The sequence below is a fragment of the Zootoca vivipara genome, chromosome 5, assembly GCF_965207765.1.
Source record: "Zootoca vivipara chromosome 5, rZooViv2.hap1.1, whole genome shotgun sequence".
Classification (NCBI taxonomy): domain Eukaryota; kingdom Metazoa; phylum Chordata; class Lepidosauria; order Squamata; family Lacertidae; genus Zootoca; species Zootoca vivipara.
In genome coordinates this window covers 83,646,187-83,671,903 of record NC_142588.1, presented here as the reverse complement: position 1 = coordinate 83,671,903, position 25,717 = coordinate 83,646,187, and positions in this window count along the sequence as shown.

Sequence of the window (25,717 nt, the reverse complement as noted above, 5' to 3'; positions counted from 1 at the left end):
CATGTTTCTGCCTGACTCTCTACTTAGTAACATGCAATAGATGCCTTGTTCTGGAAGTGGGGTGGGGTTTGTAAGCCTTAAGTAAAGAAGCTGCCAGGGTGGCTCTCTGGTAGAGTTGCAAAGTCTGGCTCCTGTCTCTACCTTGTGCTGGTGAACCTTCCTGTTCCCTCCTCTTCATCATCCTCCAAGCTCCCAGTCTCCGGTACTTCCCAGCTCTTCCCCTCCTCTAGAGTACGGCCGCTATCCCACCACCAGTAACCAGGATCCAAATCCTCTCCCTCTGTCCTTTTGGGGGGGGCTCTTGGTCAGGCGGCTTCATACCTGCCAAGTTCCTGTCTGAGAAATAAGGGACCGGACCGGAAGTAGCAGACCAGAAGTCGCACTGCAGCCATTTTGGAACTGGGCAGAGCTGCATCAAAAGTCGCTTCTGAGCATGCTCCGCCCAGTTCCAAAATGGCCGCCGCACCAGAATAAACCGGGGGAAAACAAAAAAATCCATTTTTTCAGCTGGGAACAGCTGGAAAAATGGGGGTTTCCCGGGGAATACGGGAGACTTGGCAGCTATGGGCGGCTTCCACCACTCTGGCTCATCCAACCAGTCCCTGCCACCTGAGAGGTGCTGGAACTCAGTCCTGGTGAGTTCCAGCTGAAAAAGGCTCTGCTGTTTACATAATCCATTGTGTCAACCCCTTTGATTCCCACATACCCACCCACTTTAACACAGGAAGCTGCCTTATCCTGAGCCAGCCCTCCAGCCCATCTAGTTCAGCATTACCTACACTCACTGGCCGCAGTTGTCCAGAGTTGCAGGCAGAAGGCATTCCCAGCCCTACCTGGAGAGGCAGTGAATTGTACTTCAGAATTGTACTCCGGAATGCAAAGTATGTGCTTTCCAACTGAGCTACGACCCTTATAGCGTGCTTAATGTCAACATCATTCCACAGCTGAGATGTGTCTCAAGAGGTCCGCCAGCCTCAGTCTCATCAAAATACTTTGATCAAAGCAGCGTAATGGAAAAATATAGTTCCTCCAGTGGGATAGATGATAATGAATCTCTGCTGCAAAAGGTTCTGGTCCTTTACCTGCGAAAACACCCACCCACTCCAATTGCCATGTCCACTCTGTCTAGGCACTGCTATTGGAGAAAGAAGTCTGAAACCTGGGAAAAAAATGCATCTTTTTGCTTTGTTTAAAATATTTCAGCTCACCCTTCGTTGCCAAAGGCAATACCGGGGAGCGGGAGGTACATTCAAACTGAAGCAACATTTTACAGCTAAAAACTGGGGCAAATGCAATAACAACAAAACTGATTTTTAGGCACCTATGCAACTCACAATAACAACATTTTTTTTAAAGGCAACCCCAAAAACTTCTCAGGATGCAAAACTGGGACAAAACAGGAGCAGTGATTTAGCAGAGTTAGGTATTGTAAAGCTGAGATTTCCCTTTAAAATAATTCATCGTGAGTGTTATTTATGATCAACCATCACCAAACTGGTTGCCTCTGGTCATTTTTGGACTACAACTCCTACCAGCCTCATGCACCATAGGCAATGGGCAGGGATGATGGAAGTGGGAGCAGAAAGATCAGTCCAATTTCCCAGAACACCAGGAGGCCAAGGGAGGACTTACTTGGAACATTGTTCCCTCTGAGTCTCTGAGGAGAAGCCACAGCACCACCCAGCTGCTTGGACCATCACCTGACCAGCTGCTGGAGATGCTGGAGCAGCAAGAGCTCATGTGGCCTTCTGTTAGCTGGACTCATTTGTGGAATGCAGCCCACCAAGCTTACACTTGTTGATCCATCCCCTTTTGCCTCTGGACTTGCCCACCACTGATGGGTTGTCCTCAGAAAGTTGTCCAGAAGGGAATGAAGCCCTTGGACTGAAAAGGTTCCCCCATTCTTATAGAATCCATTTCGCCTGGAAAGTGGGATGTTTACTCAACCCCTTCCCAATCATGGGAAGAACATGAGCCCATGGATCATGATGGAGAAACACCAGAACAACCTTCTGATGAAACACACCTCCAAGAGCTGCTACCAATCAGTACAGACCAGGGGTGGGGAATCTAAGGCTGTTGCGCCTTTCTTGTAACTTGAATCCATTGGTTCAGGTCCTAGCCTCCAGGGTAGGAGAAAATAAGCTTGCTCTATCCTCCATGTAACAGCCCTTGAGATATTTGAAGATGGCTATCATATCTTCTCTCAGTAAAGTAAAAAAAATTCCTTCAGTAGCACCTTAAAGACCAACTAAGTTTTTATTTTGGTATGAGCTTTCGTGTGCATGCACACTTCTTCAGATACCACGAAAGCTCATACCAAAATAAAAACTTAGTTGGTCTTTAAGGTGCTACTGAAGGAATTTTTTTATTTTACTTCGACCCAGACCAACACGGCTACCTACCTGTAACCATATCTTCTCTCAGTCACCTCTTTTCCAGGCTAAGCATAACCAGCTCCCTCAACCATTCCTCATAAGGCGTGGTTTCCAGACCCTTGATCATCTTGGTCATTCTCCTAGGCACACATTCCAGCTTATCAATATTCTTCTTAAATTGTGGCACCCATAACTGGATATTAAGAAGGATATTGACATAGTCCCCACTCTTACTTTATCCCCACAACAAACCTGTGAGGTTGATTAGGCCAGGAGATAGTGACTGGGCTGAGGTCACCCAAAGAGCTTCATGAGCAAGTGGAGATTTGAAATTAGTTCTCCCTGGTGCTGGGAGCCTTGAGACAAAAAAGGTATGAGATGACAACAATCCCCGGAAAAGAAAACAGGAAATTGCATCGAAAATGAACTTCCTTGCTTCTCTCCTTGTACTTCAAGCCCCCAACTGCCTGTCATTCTGTCCACAGCACTTAGATTTCTCTGGAAAGGGATAGTAGCTTCTTGGTAAACACATTGCAGGTGCTCCTGCAAAGGAACAAGAATATTCACTCAGGGTCAAATTGCATACTCATTTATGCCAATCATTCCGACTGGGATATGACTCAGGTCAGAACTTCACGCCTTGCTGTGGCAGGCAAAAGGTACAAGGGCCAGCCTGACAGTTGAATTATGCAAGGAATGCAAAGGGCAGACTAGGATGCCATCTGCAAATGGGGAAATAAATAAATAAATAAATAAATAAATAAATAAATAAATAATAGAACCTGCTCTGTTTGAATGGGTAGCAATAATTTTCTGTCCCACCCCACCCCAGTCCACCTGCAGTGCATGTGTTATCAGCTGGCTTGTAATAAGCCTCCTAAGATGAGGAGACAGGGAAAGGGTGGAGGTCTCCACAAGATTTTTAGAGAGTCTGAAGGACTCCTCCATATGACCAGCTTGTTGGAGCATTTGTCCTGATTTGCTTGCACATAGGTTGTGCAGGGGTTAAAATATGCCTTGCTGTTGTGGAGCAAACTTTCCGATTAGCTTGTGATTAGCTTATACAACATTGAGTATTCATCCTGAATTCATCTTGATTCCTTTGTGCGGTGGTTATGCCTAACCCCATTAATCATATGTCCATCCCACGCTTTGCAATGTGTTTTCCCATCACTTTCCTCATCATAAAATGCCTGTTGTCTGTTTAAAGTGGATTTGTTGGGCCATGGTGGACCTTTAATCCACTTTAATTGCACAAACCTAAATTTCCAGTACACAGTTGAATCCAGGATGCACTTAGAATCATAGAATTGTAGAGCTGGAAGGGACCCAGAGGATCATCTAGTCCAACCGCCTGCAATGTAGGAACCTCAGCTAAAGCATCCAGGACAGATGGCCATCCAACCTCTGCTTTAAAATCTCCAAGGAAGGAGAATCCACAACCTCCCAAGGGAGATGGTTCCACTGTCCAGCCGCTCTTACTGTCAGAAAGTTCTTCCTGATGTTTAGTTGGAACCTCCTTTCTTGTAACTTGAAGCCATTTGAGTCCTACCCTCCAGAGCAGGAGAGAACAAGCTTGCTCCATCTTCCCTGTGACAGCCCTTCAGATATTTGAAGATATCTCCTCTCAGACTTCTCTTTTCCAGGCTAAACATACCCAGCTCCTTCAACTGTTCCTCAATATCCTTTTTAAATTGTGGTGTCCAGAATTGAACACAGTATTCCAGGTGTGGTCTGATCAAGGCAGAACAGAGCGGTACTATTACTTCCCTTGATCTGGACAATATATTTCTGTTGATGCAACCCAGAATAGCCTTGAAATTAGTGAACTTGGTCCTTCTTCCCTATACACATATTTTTCTTAACAATTCTTTGTGGGAGGGGAAGAGGGTTGACCTAGGGTCACTCCGTGTATTTGATGGCTGAGTGGGTCTTTCAGGGCTTGATCTGACACCATAGCTATGATGCCACACTGTCATTCTGTACATTGGTGATGCCATATAAATAATCCAGCCTTCTCCAACCTGGTGGCTTCCATGTGTCTTAGACTACAACTCAGTTTGTCATGGATGGTGGGACATGTAGAGAGCACTACCTTGGAGTAAGCTACTCTTCCTTGAATTTGACTCTGAACCTGTGGCCTTCTAGATGTTGCTGGACTACAACTTCCATCATCCCTGACCATTGGGTATGCTGGGTGGGGCTGATGGGAGTTGGAATCGTCAAACATCATCTCGAGAGCCACCAGGTTGCCAATTCCTGATTTAAGCTTTGGGCATGACCTCCTTCAGTCACCCAACACACCAGGCATTTGAGGCATGAGAAACTTCAATTTGTGGTAGTTCTCTCTACGCAAGACTGTTTTCTGCAGTGAGTGCCATCTCCTTAGCTGTAGCTCTGGGAAGCCAACAAAGATTCATTTACGAGACTGGGGTGACAAGCACAACCTCTGGAAGAAGCAGCTGTGGTTTTCCTCATCCTTCCCCCTCCAACTGATTTTTTTAAACCTTTCACAGCTTTGAAAATCACTGCAATATACAAATAACTCTACTAACACCATACATCTCAGGAATACTCCCATCTCAAGCAAGATCCTGGTGCTTTGTGGAATCAGGCTCAACCATTAATAAGGTCTTTTGAAGTTGTGAGAGTGTTGATGCCTGGGGGAGAAAGAACTGCTGTGGTGAGTCAGAGTGGCCTGGGGATCCCCAGGTAACGAGGCTGACCATTCTCTCTGGGGGATTCCAGTCAATGAATAATCTGGCTGAAGGAGGTTCTCAAAGGTCTAATACTGACAGCACCTCCCAAGGGAACCAAGCTTTGTTATGCAATGTGAACCCACTGTGCCCACTTAAGAAGGGGAACAAAGCAATGCAAATCTTAAGTTGAGCATCTCTGAGTATTCGCATTTGTTTGTTTGTTTGTTTTATTCGACAGCTTGAGGTTCCAAAACAAGATGCCATTCATTCTCCACTCTGCTGCCTCTTGCCTGCTCAGGGATGGAGTATTAATCATTATGCTAATTACATTAGAGAGTGAGGATTTAGGTGGAAACGCCTTCTTGAAAACGGCATGTGTTCCCAGTTGTTCCTAATGGTGGAGACTAAGGGCCAATCCACACCAAACCTTTAAAAGCACATTCAATGCACATTGACTGTTAACCTCTGCAATGGGGAAACTACGGGTTTCCATGATTCTTGAAGTCGTGTGTTTTGAATGTGCATTGAATGTGCTCTAAGATGACGGTGTGGATCTGCCCTAAGGTCACATTCAAACCAAAAAGCTCTACAATACCATTTTAAATAGTCATGGCTCCCCCTGAAGAATTGTGGGAGCTGAGGTTGCTTAAGGGTGCTGAGAGTTGTTAGGAGACCCCTGTTCCCCTCCCAGAGCTACAACCACTCTGAGAATTATAGCTGTACAGTATATAGTCACCTATATACTGTATATATAGTATACAGTATATAGTATATATAGTATACAGTATATAGTTCCAGAAAGACATATACTTCTGCTTCATCGACTATGCAAAAGCCTTTCACTGTGTTGACCACAGCAAACTATGGCAAGTTCTTAAAGAAATAAGAGTGCCTGATCACCTCATCTGCCTCCTGAGAAATCTCTATGTGGGACAAGAAGCTACAATTAGAACTGGATATGGAACAACTGACTGGTTCAAAATTGGGAAAGGAGTACGACAAGGTTGTATATTGTCTCCCTGCTTATTTAACTTATATGCAGAATTCATCATGCGAAAGGCTGTACTAGATGAATCCCAAGCCAGAATTAAGATTGCCGGAAGAAATATCAACAACCTCAGATATGCAGATGACACAACCTTGATGGCAGAAAGTGAGGAGGAATTAAAGAACCTTTTAATGAGGGTGAAAGAGGAGAGCGCAAAATATGGTCTGAAGCTCAACATCAAAAAAACTAAAATCATGGCCACTGGTCCCATCACCTCCTGGAAAATAGAAGGGGAAGAAATGGAGGCAGTGAGAGATTTTACTTTCCTGGGCTCCTTGAACACTGCAGATGGTGACAGCAGTCACGAAATTAAAAGACGCCTGCTTCTTGGGAGAAAAGCAATGACAAACCTACACAACATCTTAAAAATCAGAGACATCACCTTGCCAACAAAGGTTCGTATAGTTAAAGCTATGGTTTTCCCAGTAGTGATGTATGGAAATGAGAGCTGGACCATCAAGAAGGCTGATCGCCGAAGGCTGATCGCTTTTGAATTTTGGTGCTGGAGGAGACTCTTGAGAGTCCCATGGACTGCAAGAAGATCAAACCTAACCATTCTGAAGGAAATCAGCTCTGAGTGCTCACTGGAAGGACAGATCCTGAAGCTGAGGTTCCAATACTTTGGCCACCTCATGAGAAGAGAAGACTCCCTGGAAAAGACCCTGATGTTGGGAAAGATGGAGGGCACAAGGAGAAGGGGACGACAGAGGACGAGATGGCTGGACAGTGTTCTCGAACCTACGAACATGAGTTTGACCAAACTGCGGGAGGCAGTGGAAGACAGGAGTGCCTGGCGTGCTCTGGTCCATGGGGTCACGAAGAGTCGGACACGACTAAACGACTAAACAACAAAAACAACCTAGCCTACCTGAATCTCCAGAGACCATGTTGGAACCACGAAGTACTGATTGTGGCATTCAATCACTTCCACAAAAGGTAGTGATGGCCCCCAGCTTGGATAGCTTTAAAAGAGGACTAGACAGATTCATCAAGGATAAGACTATCCATGGGTACCAACCACAATGACTATATTCTGCCTCCATGGTCAGAGGCATTAATACTTCTGAATACCAGTCACTGGAAACCACAGGAATTGGAGAATACTGTTGCACTCAAGTCCTGCTATTTTTATGTTTTTATGTACAGGAAAGCTTGTTAGACTATTTCGACACATAAAAGCCATTGACTCGAGATATAGTGAGTTATGTTGCAAAGGTTCTGGGTAATAGACTCATATGGGCCTAATGTAGTCATGTCTGTTAATTTCAGTGTGTCTGCTCTGAGTAAAAGTTGCCAACCTATGTATTAATAGTACTCTGCACCTTACAAACTCCTCACAAAAATAACAAGTTAGGTCATGTTCTATGCAGGAGGTGAAATTCACAACCATCCAATTCCTATTGTATTTGGTGGGTTTGCACCTGGATAAAGAGTTATTGGATAAAGATAATTAGGTTATTTATTAAAGATCTAGTGTATGAGTTGTCTAACAACCCCAAAATATATCTTCTAAATAACCTAAAAGGTAAAATACACAGCTATGCTATTGAATTTACCATAAATCTACTTATCCACAAGCAAAATCCATGCTCTGACTAATTGGAAAGAGAAGGAAGCCTCTGCTATTGATACTGGGAAAGATATTAAAAACAGCAAAACATGTTGAAGTTATCTAATAAATGTCAGAATTAAAGAAGGGACACAGCAAAGAAAACGTTGTGGGGAAACTGGATTCTATTTGTTTTCTTTATGTGCTGATGGGAAGAATAAATAAATAGAGATGAAGATAAGATAAAGGATTCTTGACTGACAATCTTCCATCCCAGAAAAATAGATCATGGAGGGGAAAGAACAACACAATCATTGCCTCTGAGGGGTGGAGTTCAGCGCTTTATAGAGATATGACTGTGAGCGAACCAAGATATCGCAAGCAACAGACCAGCTTTAATCAGTCAGATTGTGCAGTTCATACAATTCATAGATCTGCAACGGTAGCAAATTCCATCAGTTATAGGGGGAAAATAAACAGGTTAGGAACAGAAAGTTTGAGAGAAATCTAAGTACAGAAATAAATCACGGTCTAGTTCTCAAGAACAGCTGACAGGATAAAGCTGCATCTGAGAGGATGAGGACTTGCTTGACCAATGTGGTCTTCCAGAAGTTGAACTCTGGTGTTTTCCTGGCCTGCTCTTCAGCCCTCTCTTCTGGCTTGGTTATTGACCCTTCTGTGTCCTTCGCCAGCCCCTTCCCCCCACTTTGGTCCTTACCCTTTGGTACTTGCTACTGAATTGTTCCATGGTTCCTTGCTCAGATGGACCCTATGGGATGTTAGATGGATGACTCCCTACCCACCCACTTCAAGTAGTCATTGTTATAGCTTCAATATAGCACAGTACTCTGCAGTCTACATTAAAAGCCATATCATACTGCTTTAGGCAGTTGTGGCCATAGGCGCTGGGTTCCGCCCAACTCCAGGGGTGCCCGCCGCCTATGCATGACATCGCACGCATGCCATGTGTGTGACATCACACAGCGGGAAGAAACCACAAGGCCCACCACAGCTGCTGGTAGGCCCAGCAAGGCCCACTGCAGACTGTGGAATACTGAGGGGGCCCAGCCCCTCCTTGAAAATTTCAGGGGGGCCCTTGGCCCACGGGGGTTGGCCCACGGGGGTTGAGATTTCTCCCATCAAGTAAGGGAATTGTTGCTTATTAAGGGAGATGAGAGTTATTTGTAGGCCCCTTATTCCCCTCACAGAGCTACAATTCCCAGGAAAGTTTAACAGTCAATCCCTCTTTCCCAGAGTTCTCTGAGGGGAATAGAGATCTCCTAACAACTCTCAGCACCCTTAACCAATTAAAGTTCCCTTTAGCCCCTCACATAATCAATGAATGCATGAGGTGTTTGCTGGAACACTTCTAGTGCCACTGCAACACATGGCAAAATGGGTTGAGCAATAGCATGAAGAAGCATAAGATTCCCAGAAAGATCAGGATTGAGTTACTGCTGCACTATGCAACAAGCAGAGGGAGGAAATGTCAAATGACTTCCACTGAATCTTTTTTTCCATCAGCATGGTTTAAGGAACGGCTGAGTAACTTGTGCCTGTCCAGATGTTTATGTTGTTGTTTGTTGTTTAGTCGTTTAGTCGTGTCTGACTCTTCGTGACCCCATGGACCAAAGCAGGCCAGGCACTCCTGTCTTCCACTGCCTCCCGCAGTTTGGTCAAACTCATGTTGGTGGCTCCGAGAACACTGCCCAACCATCTCGTCCTCTGTCGTCCCCTTCTCCTTGTGCCCTCCATCTTTCCCAACATCAGGGTCTTTTCCAGGGAGTCTTCTCTTCTCATGAGGTGGCCAAAGTATTGGAGCCTCAGCTTCACGATCTGTCCTTCCAGTGAGCACTCAGAGCTGATTTCCTTCAGAAGGGATAGGTTTGATCTTCTTGCAGTCCATGGGACTCTCAAGAGTCTCCTCCAGCACCATAATTCAAAAGCATCAATTCTTCGGCGATCAGCCTTCTTCATGGTCCAGCTCTCACTTCCATACATCACTACTGGGAAAACCATAGCTTTAACTATACAGACCTTTGTTGGCAAGGTAACGTCTCTGCTTTTTAAGATGCTGTCTAGGTTTGTCATTGCTTTTCTCCCAAGAAGTAGGCGTCTTTTAATTTCGTGACTGCTGTCACCATCTGCAGTGATCATGGAACCCAAGAAAGTAAAATCTCTCACTGCCTCCTTTTCTTCCCCTTCTATTTGCCAGGAGGTGATGGCAAATCATAGAATTGTAGAGTTGGAAGGGACCCCGAGGATCAATGCAGGAATATGCAGCTGTCCCATATGGAGAATTGAACCTGCAACCTTGGCGTTATCAGCACCACGTTATCAACACCAGCTGAGCTATCCAGCGACATAGCTGGACTACATCTCCCGTGATCCCTGAACACTGGCCATACTGTCTGGGGCTGATGGGAATTGGAGCCTGAGAACTTCTGGTTGTTGACAGGTTCCCCATTCCTGCTTTAGAGGAATTGGTTCCCCCATGCATGCTATCAACTGATGACTGCACCACCAGGCAACAACTAGCAAGTGAACAAGTCGCCGCAGATCAAACTCCCTGGGGTCAAACTCTCACATTACTTTCTATTACTTCAATGCAGCCAGTTCACATGTTCAGCTCTGAGTCGTCAAGCGCAAATTAATCAAGCAGTGAGAAATCAAGTGAGCCAAGGCGAAGCGTGGACGTAATCCTATCAAAATTAGAAGAACAGCCTGCCTGGAATTTACCATCCTAATGACTGTTCTCGTATCACCCTCTAGTGGCAAACTTTCTTCAGCCAGTCGCGGCAACACATTATTAGTATTCTTTTATGAAACACATCTAAAACAGAACAGCACTTTCAGCCTCCTGTTCGGGAGGTAAACAAATCCCTATTCCCTTCACCGAGTTAAAATCTCCAGAGTTGCCTGGGAAGGGGGATTTGTTGCTAAACCACTCTGGAAATTGTAGCTCTGAGAGAGGAATGGGGAATCTCCTAACAACTCCCAGCTCCCTTAACCAACTACAGTTCCCAGGATTCTTTGCAGGAAGCCATGCCTGCTTAAAGTGGGATGGTTCTGCTTTAAAGGTACAGTATAGTGCAGACAGAGTCCGTGCTGGGGAATGGGAGCTAGTGTAACCCTGCAGGGCCCCAAAGCCTTTTGCAGTAAGTGTCTTCTAGCACCGGGGTCTCAAGGCAGGGAGCACGAGGCTCTGCCTTCCTGAGGTCCCTCCCTAGACTGAACACATAACAACAAAGATGGAAGGAATGGAACAGTGAGAAAGGAAGGAAGGGGAGGCAAGCTGAGTAGAACTGGGGCAACCTTCATTTGGCTGAAACGGGTTGCAACAGTCAACAATCCAGTCCATCCTGTCTCTCTGTATGCATTATTATTATTATTATTATTATTATTATTATTATTATTATTATATTTTTGTACCCCACCCATCTAACTGGGTTGCCCCAGCCACTCTGGGGAAGATACAGGGCAGCAGATGTTTAAATTCTTTCTTCTCCTAGATGGGCTGCCTTCCTAGGTTGATGAGCCCCATTGCTCATGAATGTCAAGCAAAAAACAAAAAAACCAACCCAGCTTCCCTCAGACCAGGGAAATATCTGAGGGAAGACTGAAGACATCTCTAACTTAAACCCATCTTAGTCATATCCCTTTTACTTCCCACTTCTCGAGAAGGGAGTACTCAATAGTACTACCCAGCGGCAAAGCAATTGTCTTCCTGGTTAGTTTGAGATACACAAAAGGACTGCTACCCCTCAAGCAGGCAGCGCGGGAACATCTGTGAAGGAGAGATATTTTATTTGGGATCTTCAAATTGACCTCAGTGGAGTTCAGGCTTGGAAGCATTAAAACATTTATGAAAAGTGGTTATGGAACAGGAACAGTATCCTCTCTTAAACATTAATGTTGAGGTGATATTAAAAGTAATTTGTTTTAAAATGGGGAAGGAGCCTGTCTGGATTAAGGCCTAAATACCTGCCAAGTCCAATTGGTTTTTTATAAACCTGTCAAACAGACACAAAGAGCAATCTCAGTTCAGGCACTGAGGGAAAGCAACCAAGGTCAGTGAAAACGAAACCCGTCAGAAATAAATGAGTGGCAAAGTTATACAAATGATGGAAGGCGGACTTTACAATGAGAGGAGGGCAGAGGAATAATGGGGGGGGGGACAGCCAGCTCATAATGATATGCTTCCTTCTGCTATGCTGTGATTGAAAAACCACCATCCATGGCTACTGCTGCTAGTACTTGTCGTAGTGGCTATATTCTCTCCAGAATCAGTTGATGTTGTTGTTTAGTCGATTAATCAAGTCCGACCCTTCGTGACCCCAGGGACCAGAGCACACCAGGCACTCCTGTCTTCCACTGCCTCCCAAAGTTTTGTCAATGTTGGTTGCTTCTATAACACTATCCAACCATCTCGTCCTCTGTCGTCCCCTTCTCCTAGTGCCCTCAATCTTTCCCGACATCAGTGTCTTTTCCAGGGAGTCTTCTCTTCTCGTGAGGTGGCCAAAGTATTGGAGCCTCAGCTTCACGATCTGTCCTTCCAGTGAGCACTCAGGGCTGATTTCCTTCAGAAGGGATAGGTTTGGTCTTCTTGCAGTCCATGGGACTCTCAAGAGTCTCCTCCTCCGGCGATCAGCCTTCTTTGTGGTCCAGCTCTCACTTCCATACATCACTACTGGGAAAACCATAGCTTTTACTATACGGACCTTTGTTGACAAGGTAATGTCTCTGATTTTTGAGATGCTGTCTAGGTTTATCATCGCTTTTCTCCCAAGAACCAGGCATCTTTTAATTTCATGACTGCTGCCACCATCTGCCGTGATCATGGAGCCCAAGAAGGTACAGTGGTAACCTGCAAGATGAACGCCTCGCGCAACGAAAAAAATCGCAAAACGAAAGCGTTTTGCAATTTTTGGGATGACTTGCAAAACGAAGCCGTCTATGGCCATGCTTTGCAAGACGAAGCAGCCTCACGATGGGAAGGGAAGCTGCCGCCACCACCTACCTTTAGGACACCGCCGGTGACGTCCACGGCCACCGCTTCTGCCTCCTGCAGCGGTGCAGCACTCATGGCGGCCTCCGCAGCTCTGGCCTTGCCCTCCTCGGCAGCCATGGCAGCCTCCGTGGCTCCTCCCTGGCGGGCTGGCGAGATCCGGCAGGAGGAGCAGCGGGGCTCGCCAAGCGGCCCTTGGTGGGAACAGCGGCAACACCTGAAGGAGCGGAGGCTGCGGCGGGAGAAGACCCCTGGCCCTCCTCCTGCTTCCCCCTCCCCAGAGCCTTGAAGACTTCTGGCCGTGGCAAGTGTGTCAGCACCTTTTGGGGTTTTCTGCGCTTCTTTTTTCCCCATAGGAACGCATGCATTAAATTTCAATGCATTCCTATGGGAAACCACGCTTTGCAAGATGAAATTATCACAACATGAAACGACTCGTGGAACGAATTAATTTCGTCCTGCGGGGTACCACTGTAAAATCTGCAGTGATCCATGAAAGGGGAATCAGTTGTAGTGTGCCTCTAAATAACAGGGTCACGAGTGGGAGAATGCCCTTTCTCATGCCCTGCTTGCGGCCTTCTCAGGGGCATCTGGTTGGCGTTTCTGAAAACAGGAAGCTGGACTAAATGAGCCCATCAAGAGTTTGCAGGATCGAGACTGTGAACCTCCCAGGGAGTTTTTCCTATGGAGCTGTTTAAAATGGGTAGGTTTTGAAATAAACAGCATCAATCAGAAGGAAGTACAATGCAAAAAAAGTCCAGTAGACACAGGAGCCAACTCCCTTCAGCAGCACCCCAATAAAATATTTGAGCCCCCTCCCCAAATTAATGGTCATTGCCATTCAAATTTTGTGTGTGTGCATGCGTGCTGCATCTGGTGATCGATTATGTGGGGCAGGGCTTACTTGCCTCCCCCTCAAATATTTTATTCAATTTGGCACTCTTGCCAGTAGATGGGAGTAAGTCCTATTGAATTCTGGGGGGCTTCCTTCTGGAGACAGACAGACAGATAGGTCTTGTATCCACAGCGGTGACCAGACAGCGCAGAGAGTAGAAATTCCATGGCGTACCTGTAGCAGTGAAACTGGACACCTTCACCTACCCTATACCTGCAACAAACCATGTCTCTCCCATATTGGTCTCTACAGCCACAGCAGGCATCGGGACTCTCCAATGGTTTGATTTCACCCCTGAAGGCTCTTTCTATTGTCTCCCAAGAAATACGGATGCCAAGAACTTCTGAGTAGACATGCATAGGACTGCACTGCTCAACTCATAGCACTTCATATGAAGGAAGCGTCATGCCACCCTACTTTGCAAAATCTGCATTTATTACATGAATAACATGAGCATCTCATTCCACCCTCCCTTCTGTGTCCCAGAGTGCCAGGAATGCGGGCCAGTTGCTGTTGGAATGTTTCATTTGAAATCCGTTGCAAGGGGGTTCCGCATGTCTTAGAAGCACAAAACGGACTAACTGGCTCCCGCTCCTTGTTGCGGTTCAATCGGCAAAGGAAGTGTGAAGCGCTCAGAAACTCTGGATGTGTACACCAGAGCCTTTTGCTCCTGCAGAGTGAGTAAACGTTTTTGTCTGGCCCCTAAAGATACATAGCAAAGGTGCCCGGCGAGCCTCCCTGGGGAGGGCAGTCCACAAGTGGGGAGCCACTGCAGAAAAGGCCCCGTTTCTCATGCTGCCACCCTCTGGACCTCTTGTGGAGGAGGCACATGAAGAAGGGTCTCTGATTATGGTCGCCGCAGGGTCAGAGTCAGTTCATACTGGGAGAGGCGGTCCTTGAGGAATGGTGGTCCTGAGCCATTTAAGGTTCCATAGGTCAAAACCAGCACCGGAAATTGGCCCCCAAAACTAATTGGCAGCCAGTGCAGTCAGGCTAGGATTGGCATTTTATGCATTTTATGGTGAGCAACCTGGTCACTGAAATCTGCACCAGCCAAAGTTTCTGAACTGTCTTCAGAGGCAGCCCTACATATAACTTGTGGAAGTAATCTAACCTTGAGGTTACCAAAGCATAGACCAGGTAGGATATCCCGGTCCAGATAGGGGTGCAGCTGAGCCACCAGTTGAAGCTGATGGAGGGACCTTGTTCACATTCCACCTACATTAATAGACAAAGAATACAGCTACAAATCCATGCCTATGGAGAGAAACCTCTCCCCTTTTCTCCCCGCTCTGCCAAGAGCTTTGATTATATATAGAGTGTGTGTATGTGTGTATCCATAAGTTTCTCTCTGCTAATGTAATAATGTGTAACATATCTAATTATCCAGGCCATAGCTTGCTGGTCTGTTTTTATATTAACTAATAGCTGGAGAGGAAGGTGCAGTAGCTTTCCTCCGACCGCCCATTGCCTCTCCCCCAGCCCCCGATAAAAAATTAGAGCTTACATGCCAACAAATTTTAAAATATTGCCGCTGATTGTCATCTTGTTTACAGGAAATTTAGAAAAGCCAATCACATTATAAAATCCCTTTCCAGTAATCTCATCTTGAATTAGAACAGATCTCTCTTTAACTAAGGAATGAAGATATATCTTGGTTTTTTCAGAGTAAAAGCTCATCTATAGGGTTTTTTTAAATTATTTTTTTCATTGCAGTGCTGGAGGATGTTAATACTTCTAACAGAATGGCTTCCCCAGGCAGAGCACAGGAGAAATATATTTTTCAGAGCTCATGCATTCATAATAATAAAAAATATTATAAAATCTCTGTCCCAATCTTCCTCCCAAAGGGACCATGGGGAATGGGGCAATGGATGAGAAGTTGTGCAAAATTTCTCGGGTTCAGTCCTGGAGTGGCATCTCTAGGTAAGGCGGGGAGAGAAAACCTGGAGCGCTGCTGCAAGTCAGTGTAGACAACACTGAGTTGGATGGGCCAGGGGTCTGGTTCAGAAGAAGGCAGCTTCCTATGTAGGAAGCGATGGTGGTAAACAACAAAGCCCAAATCACAATCCAAAATGAAGTAAGCACATTTAAAAACATGACGGACATCTAAAAATAGCCACCTATCCTCGCAGCTAATAATTTCAATTTTTATTGTACCCATTTCATAGAATGAGGAAGCAGACCGAGAGGGAATATAGCACTTCAAAAACATTCCCTACATTAAAAACCCCAAACACAGACCTTAATGCAGGCATCCCCAAACTTCGGCCCTCCAGATGTTTTGGACTACAATTCCCATCATCCCTGACCACTGGTCCTGTTAGCTAGGGATCATGGGAGTTGTAGGCCAAAACATCTGGAGGGCCGCAGTTTGGGGATGCCTGCCTTAATGGAAACCAAAACAATAAGGAGGAAAGTTTAACAGAGTTTTCTGAGAAGCTGATGCTTTGGTGATATGCAGATTCATTTAAATTCAATCAATTATCTAATCACTTAATTGGTTTAAAAGCAGGTGATTAATCAACTATAATCATTTAATCAGCTGATGGCACCAACTAATCTATCAAGTAAAACATGAGGTTCTCATGATTCTGTTGATGCTACCAGGTTCTATACTGGGGGCCCTTGGGGAAGGGCTGTGTGGCTCAGTGGTAATGCACCTGCTTTGCATGCAGAAGGTTCCACATACACACAATAAGCTGCCTTACACTGAGCAAGACCATTGGTCCACCTAGCTCCGTATTATTGCCACTGACCACCAGCAGCTCTCCCAGATTTCAGGCAGGAACCTCTCCCAACCCTACCTGGAAGTGCCATTGGAGATTTCACTTGGGACTTCTGCTTGCAAGGTAGATGCTCTGCTACTGAGCTGTGCCCCTTCCTCCAAGGTCTCGGGTCTCCAGATAGGGCGGGACCAGATTCCTATCTCAAACCCTGGAAGGCTGCTGCCATCTTTCAGTTGACAGTACTGAGCTAGTTTGTCCAAGAGTCTGACTCAGTATAAGTCAAATTCCCATGATGGGGATTAGCCTGGATTAGGTCTGTCTCTCTCTCCACAGCCTCCATTAGCCTGGAGTTGTTTTCTCTTCAGGGGAGAACTCATTAGCACATCCTTAGTTCTCTGTGGCTTCCAGAGAAAGGCTCAAAGACCAACTCTCTAAGATGGTGATTTACAGCCAAATACCTCTCTCACGTGATCTAAAGTTAAACAACATATGAGAGCTAACAGAGAACATCAACAATTAATTATCAACTCGTATACACCCAGAGAGCTCTTTTTAGCTTCAGTATAGCTCAGTGGAATTTCCCAATGTTGAACCCTCAGCAATACACATTCAAATGTATTTAAGACTTGACATGAGTCAGCAGTGTGATGCAGCAGCTAAAAAAGCCAATGCAATTCTGGGCTGCATCAATAGGAGTATAGCATCTAGATCTAGGGAAGTAATAGTACCACTGTATTCTGCTCTGGTCAGGCCTCACCTGGAGTACTGTGTCCAGTTCTGGGCACCACAGTTCAAGAAGGATACTGACAAGCTGGAGCGTGTCCAGAAGAGGGCAACCAAAATGGTCAAAGGCCTGGAAACGATGCCTTATGAGGAACGGCATAGGGAGCTGGGTATGTTTAGCCTGGAGAAGAAAAGGTTACGGGGTGGTATGATAGCCATGTTCAAATATATGAAAGGATGTCATATGGAGGAGGGAGAAAGATTGTTTTCTGCTGCTCCAGAGAAGCGGACACGGAGCAATGGATTCAAACTTCAAGAAAGAAGATTCCACCTAAACATTAGGAAGAACTTCCTGACAGTAAGAGCTGTTCGGCAGTGGAATTTGCTACCAAGGAGTGTGGTGGAGTCTCCTTCTTTGGAGGTCTTTAAGCAGAGGCTTGACAGGCATATGTCAAGAATGCTTTGATGGTGTTTCCTGCTTGGCAGGGGGTTGGACTGGATGGCCCTTGTGGTCTCTTCCAACTCTATGATTCTATGAAACACATACAGGCATATTCCATACAGGCGCTAAGCAGATAGCCCACCAGACACCAACTCTACTTAAAATCTTAGGAGATCTTCCGCAACGGAGAATCCAGTTTTGTAGCAATCTTGAAGGGTAGTTGTTGAGATGCCACCCCAAGGCCACAGATTTTGCAGCTCCTGCTCAGGGGACTCCAAGAACCTGAGTCACCTTGCCGCACATTGAAATTCCAGCAGCAGCAGCAGCAGCATCCTGCACCCTTTGAGCCTTGTGGAATTTTCTTGGGAAGGTCATAAAATGAAACATTGCCGCATGCTAACTTAAAGGTTACAGAATCATGGGCTAGAGCAGATGCATTAGTCTGTGACAAAGCTGGCATTCTTCCAGCTGTCTACAGGAGATGAAGGGAAGGGCTGGGGAGGAAGAATACTTAAGTGAACATCTGTGGCTGGGGACAAATGCTTTCCTTCAAAAAAAAAAGAAAGCCCCCGAGGGCCGCATAAGTGAGCCAAAGACCCATTTAAAGGCCCCAAAGAACCATTTAATCCAGGCATAGGCAACCTTGGCTCTCCAGATGTTTTGGAACTACAACCCCCATGATCCCTGACCCCTGGCCCTGTTGGCTAGGGATCATGGGAGTTGTAGTTCCAAAACATCTGGAGAGCCAAGGTTGCCTATGCCTGATTTAATCCATTGCTTACTTTCCCAAAAGTGCCCAGTAGCATCTCGCTGGATGGAAACCAGGGAAGGCTGTTCCATACAGGGGCACACAATTTCATCCAAGCCCATGAAACCACCACCCCTTAAAACCAAACCTTGAAATGTAGCAGCACCCAATGTAGCTGGGGCAGACCCAATGCATGATGTGCAATTTTTCATAGGGAAACGGTTAGGGCCAGAGATGCGTGTGAGCATCGTGCCTCCCTCCCTAAGCTGGGCAGAAGCTTCCCTGGCTTTGGGGAGGAGGCCACCAGGCTGTAATACATTAATACTCTAATTTACTGGGAACATTTAGGGGACTAGTCTAGTCCCCCTAGTCCACTGGGTGCAGAATAGGTGCTATGCAGACACAGCTTGCTGGGTGGGGCAGGGGGGCTGCAATTCTAGCTTCCGAGCAGGGGGCGTGACTGTTGCTTACCCGGAGAGAGAAGGGGGAAGCGGTGGCGAACCGACTGGGAGAGAGACCACTCCTTAACAGTCCCGGTGAGATAACCAACAGTCGCCTTTGAGCCGCCCCTCGCTAGCCTGCTTACAAGTGAATTCTCAAAGTTTGGGGGACTTCTGCCCTTCTGCTTCATGCCACTGGGAAATTCCGGGGCGTCGGTGTACATCTGGCGATTCCAAATGCATGAATGCTTCAGCGCCCTCCCACCAGTTATCACTTAGATTCCTATTAGGCAGCGGAAGCCAGGCAGAAGAGAATTCCAATGCTACCTTTAAGGCTCACCTGAGCGGAAGCGTCCAGATAAATTGCATTGTGCACAGCGCCCTGGCAGCCTGTGCAGCTAACCTGTCAGAAAATTGCTTAATTCTGTTGGCTGAAGTGTGGAAGGATTATGGGGTGTGACATATGGCCCATCTCTTTCTTTCTTTCATTTCCCCTCCATTAAGAATGAACCCCTGATCACAGGAACTGGCTTCTTGACTCCCATGGAAATCATATGTACCTTTCTTCCCCGAGAAAAGCAAAGCTCTGGTGATGCTTTTCTCAACTTTCTGTTTGTTTGTTTGTTTGGAACATTTTTAACCGCCCTTCAGCCAAAAAGGCTCCCCGAGAAATGTTCAGAAAATGTTAAAAGCCCTCCTGTGGCACAGTGGGTCAGTGGGTCTGGCTGTTAACTGGAAGGTTGGTGGTTCGAGCCCACCCAGGGATGGCTGTGGGCAGGATTCCTGCATTGCAGAGGGGTTGGACTAGAGGAACCTTGGGTTCCCTTCCAGCCCTACAGTTCTATGATTCTATAACTAAGGACAGATGAAAAGAAGGACCCTGCAGTGGAGAGACAAATTGTGTCCGTCCGTTCCACCGTCCGCTATTCACCTGGCAGACTAAAGTGCATAGTCTCCAAGGTTGGTGGAGTTATTTTGACCCTGGAGACAAATAATTCCACTCTCTTTCCTCCCTTTCCACCAGAAATACAAGAATAATATAATACATCCAAATTTGCTGCCCTTGCCAATCAGCTGCTTGAATCCACCATCTCACTCTGCCTAATGGTAGGGCCAGCCCTCCTTAGTAATAACTTGTATTATGTTACTACTAAATTGAGCACCTAGCTCTTGTAAGAGCTGCATGATAGAATGTACAAAATTCAGAGTGGAGATCAATGTCTGAGTACCAGTGCAATTTTTTTTTTTTAATGGTGGGTCGTTTGGGCTCTGCTTCACATAGCTTCATGGCTTTGCTGCTAAAATTAACAGTCAAGGCTGAGAGGAGGCGTCCTCTCTCTTTCACTCAAAAAAAAACACCCAGAACTCAATCAATTAAATTGATTGGCAGCAGGAATTAAGGCAAACAAATGTAAGCAGTTCTGGCGATGCAAAAGTAACAGACGAGATTCGTTTCCTCAAGATGTGATGATGGCTGATAGTGTAGGTGCCTTTTTCCAACAGCAACAAAAATAGACCCAAGGCTTTGTCAACCGTTGACTTAGCCCAGATGACTAATAATGGACTACCCAAGGCAGCGGGCGGGCAGGCAAGAGTGAGTGGGCAGAGGTGGGCAGTAGGCACACAGAGGAGGAGGAGGAGGAGGCAGCAGCAGCAGCAGGAGGAGTATGTGGTATTTTTATTTTTTTCCTCTTGTAGCAAAATGTCCTGGGCTGGCCCTGATCCTGAGATCGATGGGCCAATGTGTCTGACATGGTGTAGGGAAAAATCCAACATTCACATTTTTTCCCAGTAAGTGCAGAATTGTTTCTTCCAAAAAATAAAGAGGGAGATTTTTTTGGGGGGGGGAGTATAAAGGTCATATTATAAAGCCTGCGACAGGGTCACTCTTGATAGTCCAATTTTACAACAGGGCGATCAGAAGTGTCAGTGTGACTTAGCTGCAGGTGCTCTTTTAATGTGACCTGGTCTTTAGCAATAAGAAATTCACTGAAAGCAGAACCACACTTGTGATTGAATAAAATAGCGCGCGCGCACAAAAGCGACAGGGCCAGCGTGCCAAATGTAGACTGGGATGGGGGAGGGAAGCTTTATAAAGGACCCCTTTCCCCCTTTAGATTTCAACCCCACCCACCCCTTCTTCTTCACCCAAGTAAGAGTGGAATGTGCAAGAAGCTAAAATTAGGTTGTTTTAAAAGGCAGAAGTGTGACACGGTACCATTTTCTCTCCCTGCCCCGCCCCATTTAAAATGGGTCATTCTTTTTTAAGTTGGATTTTTTTCCCCCATTCTAGAAGGGCTGCGTGCCTTACTGTTGTGCTTGTCAGTTCTGCGACCCATCCTTGTCCGCACCAACGACAACAAAAAGAGTTAATTCCAAAAAGAAAATACAAAGATCGGGATGCTTTGATGGCATCAGCCAAATAAAGGCACTTTAGGGAACACACAAAGTCAATTTGGGAGAAATTGCTCTCCGCAAATACTGTTTGGTAGTCTTCCTTTTCATCCCTGCACTGCTATCTTCATTATGAACCTTTTAGGTTAAAAGGAAGATCCTTTCACTCACTGTTTATGACTAGAATTATGCTTTCAGCCGCAATGCACTTATGAGAAACGCAATTTTTCCAGCACACCTTTCCTGAAAGAATGGGCAGTTTGATCAAAATGATCAGGGAAATATTTATCGGACCAAAGTAATGATTTGCTAGCAGTCGCTCCGTGAGACTGCCGAATTTGCCCACAGAAACTGCGCTTGGATAACTCTAAATGCTCAAACTGCACCACAAGCAAGTGACTTAGGGGAAAAACTTCTCCTTTTCTTTCACATGGGGGAGGCGCCACTTTGCATGGGGCCCATCCCCACACCAGTGAAACTTAAGCATGCCCATATTTCTTTTGGTACCAGGGTTGGACACCCAGACACTTGCATTCTGTACAGAGGAGAGGTACAAAGAGTTTCTCTCTGTGAGCAAGCATGGTGCCACCTGAGGCATGTGGGTTTTGTTCCATTAAAGAGGGTGGCTGATGCGGGCAGGTGATGTGGGAATGTTAAGGAAGGTGTTGTTTAATCGTTTAGTCATGTCTGACTCTTCGTGACCCCATGGACCATAGCACACCAGGCACTCCTGTCTTGCACTGCCTTCCGCAGTTTGGTCAAACTCATGTTCGTAGCTTCGAGAACACTGCCCAACCATCTCATCCTCTGTCGTCCCCTTCTCCTTGTGCCCTTCATCTTTCCCAACATCAGAGTCTTTTCCAGGGAGTTAAGGAAGGTAGGGAAGGATATATTGAATAAGTGAGTGATTTAGCAGAGCAATATAGCTGGAAGCTAGTTTGCAGATTCATTTGGTAGTTAGGGTAATTTCCTGGTGTCCCCTTTAATCCCTCTTTAAAGAATAAAGACATGAGAGTCTTTCTGAGTAAAGTAACAAAAATTTTATTCACATTTCAGTTCATGATATGATCCCTGAAAGGCAGGCTTTACTTGGTAGTTACATAAAGGAGCATCTCCACCCCCATCGTTCTGCCCGGACACTGAGGTCCAGCACCGAGGGCCTTCTGGCAGTTCCCTCATTGCGAGAAGCCAAGTTGCAGGGAACCAGGCAGAGGGCCTTCTCGGTGGTGGTGCCCGCCCTGTGGAACACCCTCCCATCAGATGTCAAAAACCTGGGCAACACCCAGCCAGAACGAAGCACTGTTATGAGTCCTATTGATGTCCATGGGAAAGTTACAGTACATAACTGCAAAAAAACAACAACCCACCCATTGAAACAAATGGGGCTTCTAGGTATTTTGGCCAGATTGTGCCCTGCATTAGACAGGAGTGAAAGATCAATGGAACCTCTTTTTTAGCTCAGCCACAATGTGAGTTAGGTGTCAAGTTATTCCCCTCACAGAGGCTGTGAACTGATGACCTTTTCCCATTTCCGAGCACAATTCAAGGTGTTGGTGCTTACCTTTAAAGCCCTAAATGGCCTCGGTCCAGTATACCTGAAGGAGCGTCTCCACCTCCATCATTCTGCCCGGACACTGAGGTCCAGCACCGAGGGCCTTCTGGCGGTTCCCTCGTTGCGAGAAGCCAAGTTGCAGGGAACTAGGCAGAGGGCCTTCTCGGTGGTGGCGCCTACCCTGTGGAACGCCCTCCCATCAGATGTCAAAAAGGAAAACAACTACCAGACTTTTAGAAGACATCTGAAGGCAGCCCTGTTCAGGGAGGCTTTTAATGTTTAATAGATTATTGTGTTTTATTTTTCTGTTGGAAGCCGCCCAGAGTGGCTGGGGAAACCCAGCCAGATGGGCGGGGTATAAATAATAAATTATTATTATTATTATTATCATTATTATTTTACCTTGGAGCCCTCCATGTAATCATAGCATTGGAAGGGACCCTGAGGATTGTCTATTATTCCAACCCCCTGCAATACAGGAATAAATATGCAGCCGTCCCATAAGGGGATCAAACCTGCAAACCTGGCGTTATCAGCACCATGTTCTCATCCACTGGACATGCTTCTTGAATCTGATTAGAAGAAACCGCATTGGCTAGCCCTGCCTTAGCACTCCCCTTCTCATCCCATCCTGGTCATATTTGAAAAGGAGATTTAAGTGGGTGCATCAAACACACCCATTACTTCACTGCCCACCTTTCTCTTTCTCTTTATGTATCCCACCCTTTCTCCCGGAGCCTCATAATAGCATAAAATGGGGTTAGCGTATTTTCTCCCTGCAACAACCTGGCGAGGTCGGTTGTTATTTATCTACAGCATTTCATTCATGAATCGCTTCCCACAAAGGACCTTGATGGTAGGCTGAAAGAAGGTCACAGCAAGCTACGTCGGGCTTTGAACCCACTTCTCCTCACTGCAAGTCCAACAAGCCACTTACCGCACCCCCTGAAAACTGCACCCCTTGGCCAGCGTGTGAACTGTAAGCCCAACAGGGTTCCAAAAGCAAGAGTCTTGGCAGGGCCCAGAAGTGGTTAGGTCAGTACTGAAGCAGAAGTCAAAATACAATTTTTGCAATATGTGTTAAATAACAGCTATGGAGGCAACTTGGCTTATTTTCCTTTATTCAATGGAGGGTATAATTCCAAAGTCTTTCAAAAGAAAGAGGAGGGAGGGGGGGACTCTGCTCTTTGCTAACCATAGCTGATTGTTGACTTCAAATGGTGCCAGCTGTGGGCAAATTGAATAAAACATTTGCTCTGCCTCGTTTATTTGCAAAGCTCAGAACTGTAAACTTTCCCACCTCTTCTGCCTTCTCCCTCCCCCCTCGAACCACCCTCAGGAGTTTGAGTCTAGCTTTTCTGTGAGTCATGGAGCCGGGAAACAGCACGCGCTTTGAGAACATCGCAAGCAAAATGTGCCGAAAGGAGCGCGTCGCCGAGGAGCTGAGAGGAACGGCGTACCGGCTGAATGACATTCCGGAAGCTTTGCAAGAGGCTAGAAGTCCCTCGGGGGCAGCGGTTGTGGAAAACGCAATGGAGAAGCTGAAAGCCGGGAAGAACAACATCAAGGAAAAACAAGGTCACGATCTGGACAGGTTGGCCCTGAAACGGAAGTCGGAAAGCAACAATAAGCCAGGCGTGAGGAAAGAACCACACCTGATGGAGCCTGAGAACCAGGCCCTCCCTGTGCTGCTGCCCCACATCCCCCTAAAAAGCCTGATGGAGGTCGAAATGAAGTTGGTGTACACAGATGAAGAGGATGTCACCTATGAGTTTCTGGCAGCCCAAGTGCCCCTACCCAACACTCAGGCCAAATGCCCAGGGTCTGTAAATGTAGATTCCCCAAGGCTGCCTGGCATGAGCAAGCAACCACAGATGGACAAGTGGCTTCAGGTGTCCTTAAAGGATGCCAGCACTTGCTACAGGCAGAAGAAGTATGCTGTGGCAGCGGGACAGTTCAGAACAGCCCTCGAGGTAGGTAGGGGCTCCAAGGGGAGTTGGGTGAGGTAAGGAGGAGAGCGCCAGTGTTAGGTAGCCATGACAAGGGCACTTGGAGGAATGGTGGCCACCAAAGCCCTGACCTAGGTTCACCAGAATCCTTAAGGACATGCTAGATCAGGGATTCCCAAACTTGGGTCTCTGGTTGTTTGGGGACTACAATTCCCATCATCCCTGACAACTAGCTAGTGAGGATGGGAGCTGTAGTCCAACTACATCTGGAAACCCAAGTTTGGGGAACCCTGCCCTAGATTATGGTGTAAAGGAGAAGCTCCTTTTCAGTGTCATTCATGGAGAACGTGGATGGGGAACTTCAGGCCCTGGCTCAGGGCTCAAACACTCACAGAGGAAACACTTTCCTTTGGAATGGCTGGAATGTGTCCTTGGAAGGTGATAATGGCTCTAGCTTGCCTGGAAGAAGGATCAGTGTGTGGAGAAATCACTGCCTTTTGTATACCGTCTATTGAAGTAGGCTTTCCCTTGAGCATAAGATTCACCACACGGCTCTGTTTAATAGATATTTAATCCAACGTTTTATCAACCGATTCTCTGTTTTTACCCATGTATTTCTTTGCATGCTTGGTTATAATGCAGTACATGGATTTTTCTTTTCATTCACTCATTTCACTTATTATACTTCTACGGTATGCCCCTTTTCACTCACACGAGTCGCAAAGCGGCACACGTACAATAAATAATAACACAGTATTTCGTATTTCACAAGTGCAGCATAAATCATATAAAATGATCAACAAATCATCCGCAAAACACAACCACTTTCTATAACCCTGTTAGCAAAGTAACTTTGTTAAGCAGGACAACCACAAGAAAAGTCTTATTATTAAAAAATCACAAATCATTACAGCACTTGGTGCTTTTTTCTCTTTAAAAAATGTTTAGGGCTACTCTCCTTTTCCTACTCATATTGAAATACTGCCCCTCAATGAGGCCAAACTTAGATTCACAAAATGTTTAGGGGTATGCGTACCCCCGCGTACCACCACCACCACCCCCAGAAAAAAGCACTGTCAGCACTCATAATCTGCAAAGCAATATCAACAACATTAACAACCAAAGACAAATTAAGCACTGCTGAATGACTCAGAGTCTTCCAC